The sequence below is a fragment of the Silurus meridionalis genome, chromosome 2 (genome assembly GCF_014805685.1).
Source record: "Silurus meridionalis isolate SWU-2019-XX chromosome 2, ASM1480568v1, whole genome shotgun sequence".
Classification (NCBI taxonomy): Eukaryota; Metazoa; Chordata; class Actinopteri; order Siluriformes; family Siluridae; genus Silurus; species Silurus meridionalis.
Window position 1 is genome coordinate 32,654,068 of NC_060885.1, and position 12,156 is coordinate 32,666,223.

At 36.6% G+C, this 12,156-nt stretch overlaps 1 long non-coding RNA gene across 4 annotated transcripts in view; it reads left to right on the top strand.

The window, feature by feature from the left end:
* The first annotated feature begins 5,334 nt into the window (after positions 1-5,334).
* The window catches only part of LOC124400833, a 47,234-nt gene continuing 40,412 nt past the window's right edge, over positions 5,335-12,156 (top strand). For 3 of the 4 annotated variants that reach the window (XR_006928445.1, XR_006928449.1, XR_006928447.1), the window contains exons 1-2: positions 5,335-5,588; positions 6,442-6,515. This is a non-coding gene — a long non-coding RNA (uncharacterized LOC124400833). Of the gene's footprint in view, positions 5,589-5,684; positions 5,850-6,441; positions 6,516-12,156 lie in introns of all 4 variants that reach the window. The other variant, XR_006928450.1, reaches the window with a different exon arrangement.

The following is a 12,156-nucleotide window of genomic DNA, read 5'->3' on the forward strand; positions in this document are numbered from 1 at the left end:
AGCATTTCACCTTGCCTTTGGTCCGAAATGGCAAAGTTGTTTAATATGAAAGCTTTCCCAAATACAATACAGCAGTGACCAAAAAGAAAAAAAAAACACGTGTTGTTTACAACATTTTGGAGGCAGCATGGCTTACGGCTTAACAGAGGGATATAATGGATGTCTGGAGAGCTCATGAACAATTCTCCTGAAATTACGCCCATCCCTTTCAGGGAGTTTTGTACTTGGCTTAAATGGAACAACAGTCAATCTCTCCTTGGCTGGATGGGCAATGTCTTAGGGACAAAGTGGCAAAGATCGCAATAAAAATGAGGATGAACAAACTGAAGACATCGTCTTTTATTGTTTCTCTGACCCAAGAGAGATGTGGGAGAATTATTACTTATCTTTGTTGACAAGTTGCGCAGGACAAAATGGCATCAAATATTGATTTTAACTGAGAACGTTAAAATAACCATGCACTACTAATGCCAAGATGTCAAATGCCAAATCCTGTGCTCTTTGCAAAATGAAAAACGAGGGTCATAAATGATAATTCTCCTTTTTATGCTCAGAATGGGTCTTTGAACTAACAAAATATATCCATGAACTAACGTTACTACCAATTTGTTGAACTGAATTTTTATTGCTTATGATTAACATCGACGTTGTATTAAATTGAGATTCGGACACTTTTAACCCAGAAACATCTCTGTACCTAATATAACACTAATTTCTTCTTCTTCTTCTTTCGGCTTCTCCCATTAGGGGGCGCCACAGCGGATCATCCGTCTCCATACCCACCCTGTCCTCTACATCTGCCTCTTTCAAACCAACTACCTGCATGTCTTCCCTCACCACATCCATAAACCTCCTCCTTGGCCTTCCTCTTCCTCCTTCCTGGTGGCTCCATCCTCAGCATTCTCCTACTGATATACCCCATGTCCCTCCTCTGCACATGTCCAAACCATCTCAATCTCACCTCCCTCACCTTGTCTCCAAAACGTCCTACATGCACTGTCCCTCTAATAAACTCATTTCTAATCCTGTCCATCGTCGTCACTCCCAACGAAAACCTCAACATCTTCAGCTCTGCTACCTCCAGCTCCATCTCCTGTCTTTTACTCAATGCCACTGTCTCTAATCCATACAACATCTCAGGTCTCACCACAGTCCTATAAACTTTCCCTTTCACTCTCACAGATACTCTTCTATCACAAATCACTCCTGCTATCACTCTTCTTTCCATTACTTTGCACTGTTGACCCCAGGTACCTTATATAACACTAACAACATTAAATTATAATCATATCATATAGAAACATGTAAAATAACACACTTTATATTTGAGATATTAATACTGAATATTTCTCTGTATGCTATCGGTTTTTCATCATCTTGCATCCTTTGCAGATTTATCTAACTCGATGGATGTAGCAGTCCTGAAGTCATCATCTGATCTGCAGTTGAAGCCTTAAGGCTTTCTTCTGGTGCATTCTATACTAATATTATTCTTTGCAAATTACCAAAATCTATATAATTTATTTAGGAATTTCCGTACTGGCAAATATGTGTCAAAAAAGTCAGCTTATCTTTACCTACTAATACATTCATTAGCTCTAATTGACCAGATTGTAATCGCTTATGCTAATTATAACTGAAAAATGATACCCTAGCATGTCAGTTGCGTCACTTCATTAGGCAGGCGGTTTTTAGACATTTCAGCCCAAGACTGAATATGAAATTTTCTGGAAAAAAAAAAAAAAAAGAAACGCAAACCCCTGGGAAACCCTGAACACACTGTACTTTGTCTTCATGTTTTATTCCAAGTTTCAGATTCATAGCTGTTGTAGTTGATCAATTTCAATTTCAGCTCCAGCTCACTGCTAATCTTAGATGTATTTTATTATATCCATTCTCATGGTTTTACACCATTGCTACCTCCTGGGGAGACCACTAGAGACCATTCTATTATTTTTTATATCGTCTACTGGTGAAATGAGTAATCGCCTTCGCCTGGTTTTATTAATAAAATCAAGCAGATGCTACAGATGTGTTTACTAAAATTGACCCAATTAACACCACTTAACCACAGGTCTTCATTAAATACTGAATTCCTGAATTGGACCGTCTTCTATTACCTTCACATGGTGAAGCTTTTTGTTCGTTTTTCTGGAACCTGACAGTTTTTTTTGTGTGTGTCAATTCACTTATTTTGTTTTGATAATAAAAAGAAACCAACGAGGGAATTACAAGTGATAAAATAATGATATAATAAGTGCTAACAGGAAATAACTTATTACAAATCATTCATTTTGATAAAATTGTACTAATTAGCAATTTAATGCGACTTAATCATAATAAGCCACTTTAGGTTGTGCTGTTAAATGTCAATAATAAATAATGTTCACAAAGCAGAACATGGTGAATACTTCGAACGTATCTTTTAGTTTCATGGATTTTTCCACGTGTGACATGTGTGTGTGCAAACTTGCAGACTGCACATGTGAGAGCTTTGATCGTCCAGTTCTTTTCCTCATCAGCAGGCCTAATTAATATCTGATAAAGCACATGTGGCATGCTGGACATTAAACAGAAGTGGCCGGTTGTCATGGGAACAAAGAGAGGGCCAAAAAAGAAGAGAAAGAAGAAGAAAAGATCACATTAATGATTATGAATTCACTCTTCTAATAGGAATATTAAGGCAATGCGTTTCAGCTGTGTCTTAACGTTTATTCTTTTGTATATACAAAAAAAAGGAATTTAAACCAATAAAATGTGACACCAAAAGCAAATTTTAATATCATAAACTTATTTTAAATTAGCACCCACACTCTTTATGAGTATTAAACCCAGGCCTATGAAAAATGAAACAACAAATGACCTTTTTCCCAGACCAATGTCCGGGAAAAAGGACATAAATAAATAAAATGACATTATTGTGCACAGCTAGATTTATTTCAGGGTAGAAAAGTGACATGTTTCATCTACCATCATGGAGAAAGGAGATATAAATCCTGTAAATCACTCAGACGCCCTCTCCAGCATGCAGTACAGACTTTTTTATGAACTCTAGCTAACATTAATATGGAGAAATAAACATTTTAAATCGACAGGATTGTGTTTGCTAATCAGCCCATGCCTCATTTTTCATAGTCAGCTGATCAGCATTCAGAAACACTGCACCAAATGGCGCACATTGTGCCAAAACACTTCAACGAAGAAGGTTCTTTAGTTTGACCTTTATTAAGAATTTTCCAACCCTGCTCCTCGGGCACCTCTTCACAGGCACAAGGTTGGTCTTTTCCCTGCTTCATCAGACCTTATTCAACTCCTGAGCCAATTACCATGAGCCGAATCAGAAAAAAAAATTCGGTGTCTCTAGAGGACTACGGGTGGGAAGAAGTATTGCATAATGTACTCAATAGTCATGAGGAATAAAACAATTATTTCAGGGAAATAAAGTAATTCAGGAATTTTCCTTATAAAAAGGTGCATAATTAATATAGTGAAAAAAAATCATTGTTGGTTGGTGTGGTATTTCATGGTTTATATTCTGTTTTAAATATAATTTATGTAGATATAAACTGTTGAATACACAAATGGATATATTACCTACAGAACTTCATTTCTGTTGCAATCACAGGAAACAGGTTTGAGGTGATAATCATCAAACTGAACATGTTCTAAAATGTCACATTACTACTAATAATGGTCCCAAATAATATACACTCTATGCTGTATATAAAGTTTGTGGACACCTGACCATAAGATTTGTATGGGCCTTCATCCCATTCCAGATTGACACTCTTTTGGGAAGATGTTCCTCTAGTTTTTGGAGTGTTCCTGTGGGGATTTTCAGCCACAAGGGCATTACTAAAATCACTTACTAATGTAGGTGAGGAGAGGAGAATACATTAATCCCAATATTGGTATATTAGTATAGTATATTCGTATATATTAGAATATTATGGGTCCGTTTAACATACATTATAATGTATGTTAAACGGGACCCATATTGTTCTGATGTTTTGCAATTTTGTAGACCATACGATCTTGAACACCTCATTCGACATTTAGTCTCTATTTTCTGATAACCTCTACTCTTATGGGAAGATGTTCCACTAGATTTTGTGAAAGTTTGTGGAGATTCATTCAGCCACAAAGGTGTTTATAAAGTCAGGTACTGGTGTAGGTGAAGTGGAGGAGGCCTGGGGTTTAGTCAGCATTCTAGTTCATTCCATAGGTGTGAAGGTCAGATGGTGTCCCAATACTTTGGTTGATGTAGTGTATTGGTATTGGAGTTATACCTAGATAGATAGATAGATAGATAGATAGATAGATAGATAGATAGATAGATAGATAGATAGATAGATAGATAGATAGATAGAACGTCATTGCCATTGCATATTACAGGTACACAGCAACAAAATGCAGTTTAGAATCAATCAGAAATAGTAGCAATTGTGCAATTTGACGCGTGCAAATAAATATGTAAATATATGTACAGCATGTAATATATATGTAAATATATGTAAAGCATGTAATATATATATGTAAATATATGTGCAGCAAATAAACATAAAGGCTAAAGCAGTGAAAAAAAGGGTCCAGACACTGTTGAAAGGTACAACAAGAAAAAGGTTATAAGGTTATAGCAGTGAAAAATGTTCAAAAGCTGATCATCAAGTACACTAATGAATATGTATATGTATATGTAAAATATTAGGCAGGATGTAGTGTATATATGTTACACATACCTATAAATAAATTAGTGGATATTAATGTAAAGCACAATATGTGTAGAGAAGAAGGATATATTCAATATACACATTGTATGTACAAAAGTATGTACAGAAGTTGTACACTGTTCAGTAGGGTGATGGTAGATGGAAAAAAAGCTGGTTCTGCGTATGTTCCTTTAACTCCTTCTTAATGGAATGAGGTTAAACAGCTTGTGACTGGGAAGTTGTGATGTTGTGAGCTCTGTGCAGACACCTGCTGTGGTGAAGGTGCTCAATGGCAGGTAGTTGGGTGTCAGTGATGCTTTGGGTGGTTTTGACCAGCATTTGCAGGGCTTTACGGCTTTACAGCGATAGAGTTTGTCAGGATGCTCTCCTAATACTCCTCAAGAAGTACAGGTGCTGTTGTACTTTATTTATAACTTTTATGTGTATTTATTAATTTTTCATTTTAATTATAATTTTTTTCTTTGTAATTTCTTGTAAATGTGTCAAGTTGAGCTTGACCGTTTATAGAGTTTTGAGGGAGGAGTCACCTCATGCAAATGATCCACAGGAGGAGTCATTATATGCAAATCAAATGTAGGCGGAGTCAATGCATGCAAATGAGCTGTTGGCGGTGTGCACGCGCTTTCACGTTTCAGGTGTTTCTCAAGATTAGCGCGTGCATCCGAAGAAGAAGTATGAAAAGTTTTGGAGGTTCTATGAGAAGGTCTGGTCCAACATACCCTTTAAAATCATCTCTAATAAAACGAGGATCATGGTCCTGTGTCCTGCTTTGGCTCTAAAGACTTCATCTGACTGAGCTGAACACGGTGGAGCAACAGGAGCCAATTAATCATACCCGAAATTAATCAGACCTTAATGGTGAGTCTCCTAGAAGCAAAATGTCCAGACTTCAAAAACAGATATTTTACTGTATTAACTCAAAATCCTGCTTTTTTTCATGCTTTTATTTTTCAGGTTTATGTTTTGAAAAACCTAAAATGCACCACTGCAAACAAACAGGTGAAGTCAGGTACTGATGTAGGTGAGGTGAGGAGGCCTGGGGGGTTGGGGGCTCAGCGTTCCAGTTTATTCCATAGATGTTCAACAGGGTTAAGGTCAGAGTGTATCCCAATATTTTGGGTAGGTTGAAATGGTTAAATACCATCCTGTAATGCCAAGTTATTGTAAAAAAAAAAAAAAAAAAAAAAGGAAGAATGCAAATATACTGGGTGTTCTTGACATCTAGCTACGAAAATACCATGCAGATACGGGACAAGAGCTTCAGTTAATGTTCTCATCAATCACCATAATGGGAAGCTATAACATTATCCATGACACTGTCTATAATACTGACGATGACATTTCTGGTTTGAGAATTTGAGCTTCTTTTTCTAGATGAATCAGTTATAAAAAGGGGTCGTTTGCTGGATAATTGCACGAATAAGCAGGTTTATGGTTTTTGCTATTAAACAGTGGGATATCTACAGATACAGATACAGTTTATGACCTAAAACAGAAGTGGATATATAGTTTTTCAGTGCATTGCTTGACCTGGTTATATATCTGACTAAACAATTTCCAATGTCATGGTGATGCACATTTTAATGTTTGCATCCTCATATTTGGTCAAAGGCAATTTTTTGTATTTTTATACATATTGTTAACCTTATTGTTAAATATTGTTAAAATGCTGTTTTTGATAGATTTTTCTGTTCTATTTTTTTGTTAAAAGCAATAAGCACATTTCTCCGGTTGGCTGTATGGGGAGGCGGTCGCTCAGTGCATTGGATTGTGGATCAGAAGTTGGTGAGTTCACATCCAGACCACACCAAGTTGCCACTCCTGGGCCCCTAAGCAAGGCCCTTAACTTCATAGTTGCTTCGTTGTATAAATGAAACAAATGTAATTTCCTCTGGATAAAGGTGTCTGCATGCAAATGCCATAAATGTATGGATATACACTCCTTTTTCAGGAGTCTGTTCATTAAGGCTGAAATTTCTTCAATTTTAAAAACAAATGAACGTAACACAGAGTATGAACGCATTAATCTTGAATATTAAACATGGCATCTTAACGAGTAAACAAATAACAAGTGGCCATTCTACCTGTGTACTAAAGCACAATAGCTACTGCCTTCTCTTGCTTTTGTTTCTGCTGAAACAGGAAGTTTAGTGAGAAAGGAAGAGACAAGAATCGGAGCATTAAACTGAATTTGGATTGAGGCCAATTTTTCTTTAGAAATTCAAAAACATTTGCATATGTAAATGTAGCTATCAAACATAAATGTGTTGTACTAATGCCTGTATGTAACTATAACACACATGCCAAAATGAGTTCTTCAACACCCTGATGGTGGTGTCCTGTTATACTGTATGTTCACTTCTTTATCAGAATCAGAAATAGATTTATTATTACCAACTATGTTTACACGCACAAAGGAATTTGACTTGGCGTCAGGAGCTTCCGGTGCAGGAGACTTCATCAGACTTTGTTTATTTGGGGCTGTGGATGAAAATGTAAGTAAGAAATCATTACTGATCACACCGCAGTGATCTCCAAACCAAGAAATGAACAGATGCAGTAGTGTATCAGTTGTTATAATGTATTATAACTACCAGCCTTTAACATGCATGCCTAGGTGTATGTATAATCAGTTTTATTTATGCATTGGTTTATGAAAAATAGATTTTGCCCTGTATGAATATGTATAGTCCAAGTAAATATGCCGCATTCATAGTTATAATTTAGCATTACATTATTATAGGCTGTATTTTGCATTATTGATATCCCAACTCTCTTTTTGACTTCGTTTTTCTTTTCTTTTCCATTCTTAACAGCTGTTGTTATAATTCTCTAGCAGAGGTAAATTGTCCTGAAAGATCGTACGGTTGATTTTACAGTTTGTGCATTTCTGCATACTGATAAAACAAATCAATACAGCACACACAGGTCACTTCCTCCGAGATTACACACGTGTTGGCTTCCAGTGCAGATTTCACATTTCATCAATGACTTTTTCACATTTCTTCTGAATTTATTAACACAACACCGGTTTGTTAGATTGTGTGTTTTGGAAATTCTGCTTGGAGCTACGACTCATTTCTCTTTTCCTCGACACGTTGGCAGTCTTGTTATATAGGTGTTTTGTCACTTGGTTTATTGGATTGATAAATGTCTAATCATAGCAAAAAACGTCGTCGTCTCACGGGTACCAAACAGAAGTTGTAAAAACAGAGTTACTTTATTCAGATTTCACGATGTGGTTGTGTTCTTGGTTTGGTTTCTTTACAGGTCAGAATGAAATATGACTGGCTGTCGAGTATTGAACATGAGGGACAAGTTGGTTAAATGCCATTAAGCAATCAGAGTCAGAGAGAGAGAGAACCTGATCATTTCAACACAATTCAACACGTCTCCTTTCACTGTAGCCACAACTGCCCCACCCGCATGCATCATCTCCAGCAGAAACTTCGATATTAACCTCACAAAATGATTTTCCCCGTGCATTACGGTTTTCATGAGGATTTCAAATGAAGGCATTGTGTGTGTTTTTTGCAAATTCTACAGAAAAGAAAGATTTTTCTGTTTTGAACTGTTTTGCGTGACCTTTCCTCACAAAGTCTGTCTTGTAAATGTCCCTGTAAGTGTGTCTGCAACCGAGTCAATATCGTCTCCTCTGGCAGCCGGTGTGGAATTAGAAAACAGATAGTTATTCCACATGAGTATGTTTGAGATGCTCTCAGACCATCCAGTTGAAAGATGTGGAAATGTTGACGTGTTTGGACGTCTTTTAGGCATTTGGAGAAAGAAAGTCTCAGTCTGTTTAGTTAAAGCAACAGTTTTGAGCAAAAGAGTTTCGGGCTGCAACTAAATACCTTGATATTATACAATTCTATTAATTGTATGGGGGGGGGGATTCAATGTTTTGCTTATTATTACTGTATAAAACCATAATTCTGGGTGTTTCTGTATAAAAGTTTATTAAAAAATGTACAGACACAAACACCAAAAAAAAAGTATAATAATTTGTGTATGCAAAGTGAAGTCATTTGTGTAAATCAACATTTATAGTGTATGATGCAGAAGGCAAGTTGAAATCATGCTAAAAAACATCCATATAAAATAGAAAACAACATTGTTTTCAACAAAATACCCTATTTTTTTAAATTGTGAAGTTATAATTAATGACATTTTGTATAATATTTAAATGATTTATACGAACATTGAAAACAAGCATTTGAACGCAGTAAATCCGCAGTAAATCACGCTTGAAAACGGATAAGTTACCGTCGTAGTAGCTAAATGCTATAAAAATGTAACCGGTAACTGCTGCTTTTAGATTGAGTGTTGTACCGTTTTGATCGAATCCATCAGGATGTCACGAGCGAGACGATTGCAACCTGATGCTCACATGTCTCGAAAGGGACACGTTCAGTGCGACTGTCCCAAAGTTAGCAAACAGTTTACACGATAGCGCTTTATTAAACGATACCATTTTAACATGAAGAGGATTATAAAGTTTTTGCTGAAATCTAGATAAAAGTCTATTGGGAATAAATTAATGCATATTAATAGGCAGAAATATATTTAAATCGAAGTCATTAATTAAAGCCAGAAGAAAAGGCTTTTGTTGGCCATGACGGCCGTTACTGATATAATATACAGTACAGACCAAAAGTTTGGACACACCTTCTCATTCAAAGAGTTTTCTTTATTTTCATGACTATGAAAATTGTAGATTCACACTGAAGGCATCAAAACTATGAATTAACACGTGGAATTATATATGGAATTATATACATAACAAAAAAGTGTGAAACAACTGAAAAATGTCATATTCTAGGTTCTTCAAAGTAGCCACCTTTTGCTTTGATTACTGCTTTGCACACTCTTTGCATTCTCTTGATGAGCTTCAAGAGGTAGTCACCTGAAATGGTCTTCCAACAGTCTTGAAGGAGTTCCCCGAGAGATGCTTGGCACTTGTTGGCCCTTTTGCCTTCACTCTGCGGTCCAGCTCACCCCTAAACCATCTCGATTGGGTTCAGGTCCGGTGACTGTGGAGGCCAGATCATCTGGCGCAGCACCCCATCACTCTCCTTCTTGGTCAAATAGCCCTTGATGCCTTCAGTGTGACTCTACAATTTTCATAGTCATGAAAATAAAGAAAGCTCTTTGAATGAGAAGGTGTGTCCAAACTTTTGGTCTGTACTGTACATAAAAACATACTGGTTCCTACAATCTAGGTGGAAGAGGTACCTTAGAACTTCAATGAAAAATTATGAATATGCCTATTTGTATCTGTTGCTGGAAAGCCGCTGTGGTGCGGTGACAGTAACACAATCGCAAGATTATTGCTTATTTTGTGACGTTATTAAAGATTGCTATCGATAAGCATTTTTATTCTTCATAAGACCTATAAGATATAAAGAAACCATTGAACGCTAATAAAACTAAATTGCTCATAAGTCATTCGACTCGGATCGAGAGGGAATGTGTATTTTTAGAAGAATGCACACGTGCTTCAGAACCGCAATAAAGCGTTTTCTGTTGTCGAGCACAAAGATAGACAAGAGCATAATAGTACATGGCATTCGAAATGTTGTGTGGACTGCATGGGCGTGCAGTAATTGAAGGTTACCATGGAGAAACGGTGGCACGAATGTAGCGATAGGGAGTTATTAATATCCAGCATCAGTCTTTGTTCTCATCAGACTTCACTCGAAGTTGCGGTTGCGCTTCAGACATTACATTTCGAGAGTAGAGGGAAATGTGAACGTATGGAAATGTGAAAGTATTTTATTGGTTTGATAGATTCGTTGTAATGTGCATGTAGGCATGGATGTGAATTGCAGTAACTCCTGTATTTTATTATTAATATTATTATTATTATAAATATTATTCATTATTCAAATTTTTCACAATTTCACATTGAGGGTAGAAAAACGTGACCTAATGAATAGTATTTTGGTTTCATCCCAAACTCCTACCACGCGTAGTCCCAGATTTACAGGCTTTTTTCGATCTTATGATGATGATAGCGATATGAAAATATAGTAAAAAAAAAAATCCATTTTCACGTGGCAGACAAGCGTAGCAGCGTACATGCGGTACGGTAGGTTGTAAAACGCTTCCAGGATGTAAGCATCTCCCGCCTTGTGAGATGCCTTCCTCTCGCCAGCGGTCAGTTCAGTTAGGTGTTAGCGTTGTATTTTTTTGCTGTGTTTATGGTGTTTCAAAGCTCAATATTAGCCCCAGTCTCGCTCCTTTTTATCAGCGTTGCCGGACACCAAAACAGAAAGCGTCTGACACCGCAGTTTTATATATTTTATACAGTTTATTTACTACGGTATAATTCCCCGGCCTCACTGATGCTAATGGAAAGTTTGTCATATGCTTCCATTTTGATTTCATAACACTCGCAACCTTCACAACATGCAGCGTAATGTGATGTTAGCTATGAATCTTTTCACAGACAAATATTGCTTCACTTTATACTTTTTATTCTCTAATCTAAACTATTGCTATGTAGAATGTAATATAGTGATTGCAATGTGATGCCACCGGGGGCAGCAGCACTGTGTATAAAGCAAATGTGGGGGGAAAAAAAAGTTGTAATGTTTCAAGTTCATGTCAATGTGACTGATTTATGAAAATTCATGAGTGAGAGTTGCACTTTGTTTCTCTCACCAACAGAACTTTAAATAAAAAAAAAAGGGGAGCAAAACCTAAAACACAGTTTCACTTAAAGTAACAGCAGGCGACTTCAGTCTGCACAAAGCAAGAGATGTCTTTTATAGAGGCACACACGTCGAAAGCAAAAGCGACCGGAAGCCTCGGCTTAGCGGCTGAAATGTTAAAGGCTTTCGTGACATTTCTTTTAAGATGCTTGATTTATTTTGACATCGCAGTAAAATATATTTCGACAAATCAGTTTTGCGAGGCTGTTACTTCGGCCTTTTTCATGTTATTGACAAAGAAATCCTTGTCTGATGAAATTTAAAGCTTCTTATGGTATTATATTTGATATCTAATTGAATTTAAATTAGGGAATAATCTTTATCTGTTCTCATGTGCAAATTATTTGTTAAGTTATTCACATAAATGTATTTTTTGCAGTCGTATTTGATATACATTAGAATATTACATGTGCTTTTGTACTTATCGTATTTTTCGGACTATGAGCCGCTACTTTTTTCCCACGTTTTGAACCCCGCGGCTTAAACAACGAAGCGGCTAATTTATGTATTTTTCCTGGGTTTTTCCCGGTTTCACAAACTGAAAAACTGAACCCCATAACATTAGACCAATGAAATTTCCGAACGCAAACGAAAAAACGCACCTCAACTGTGTTCGGAGCTGCACGGCATCGGGAGAAAAAATGTTTTTTTTTTTTACGCACGACGATGCCAAAAGAGAAACTCCTGAGAGAAATAGTTGTGAAAGTAAG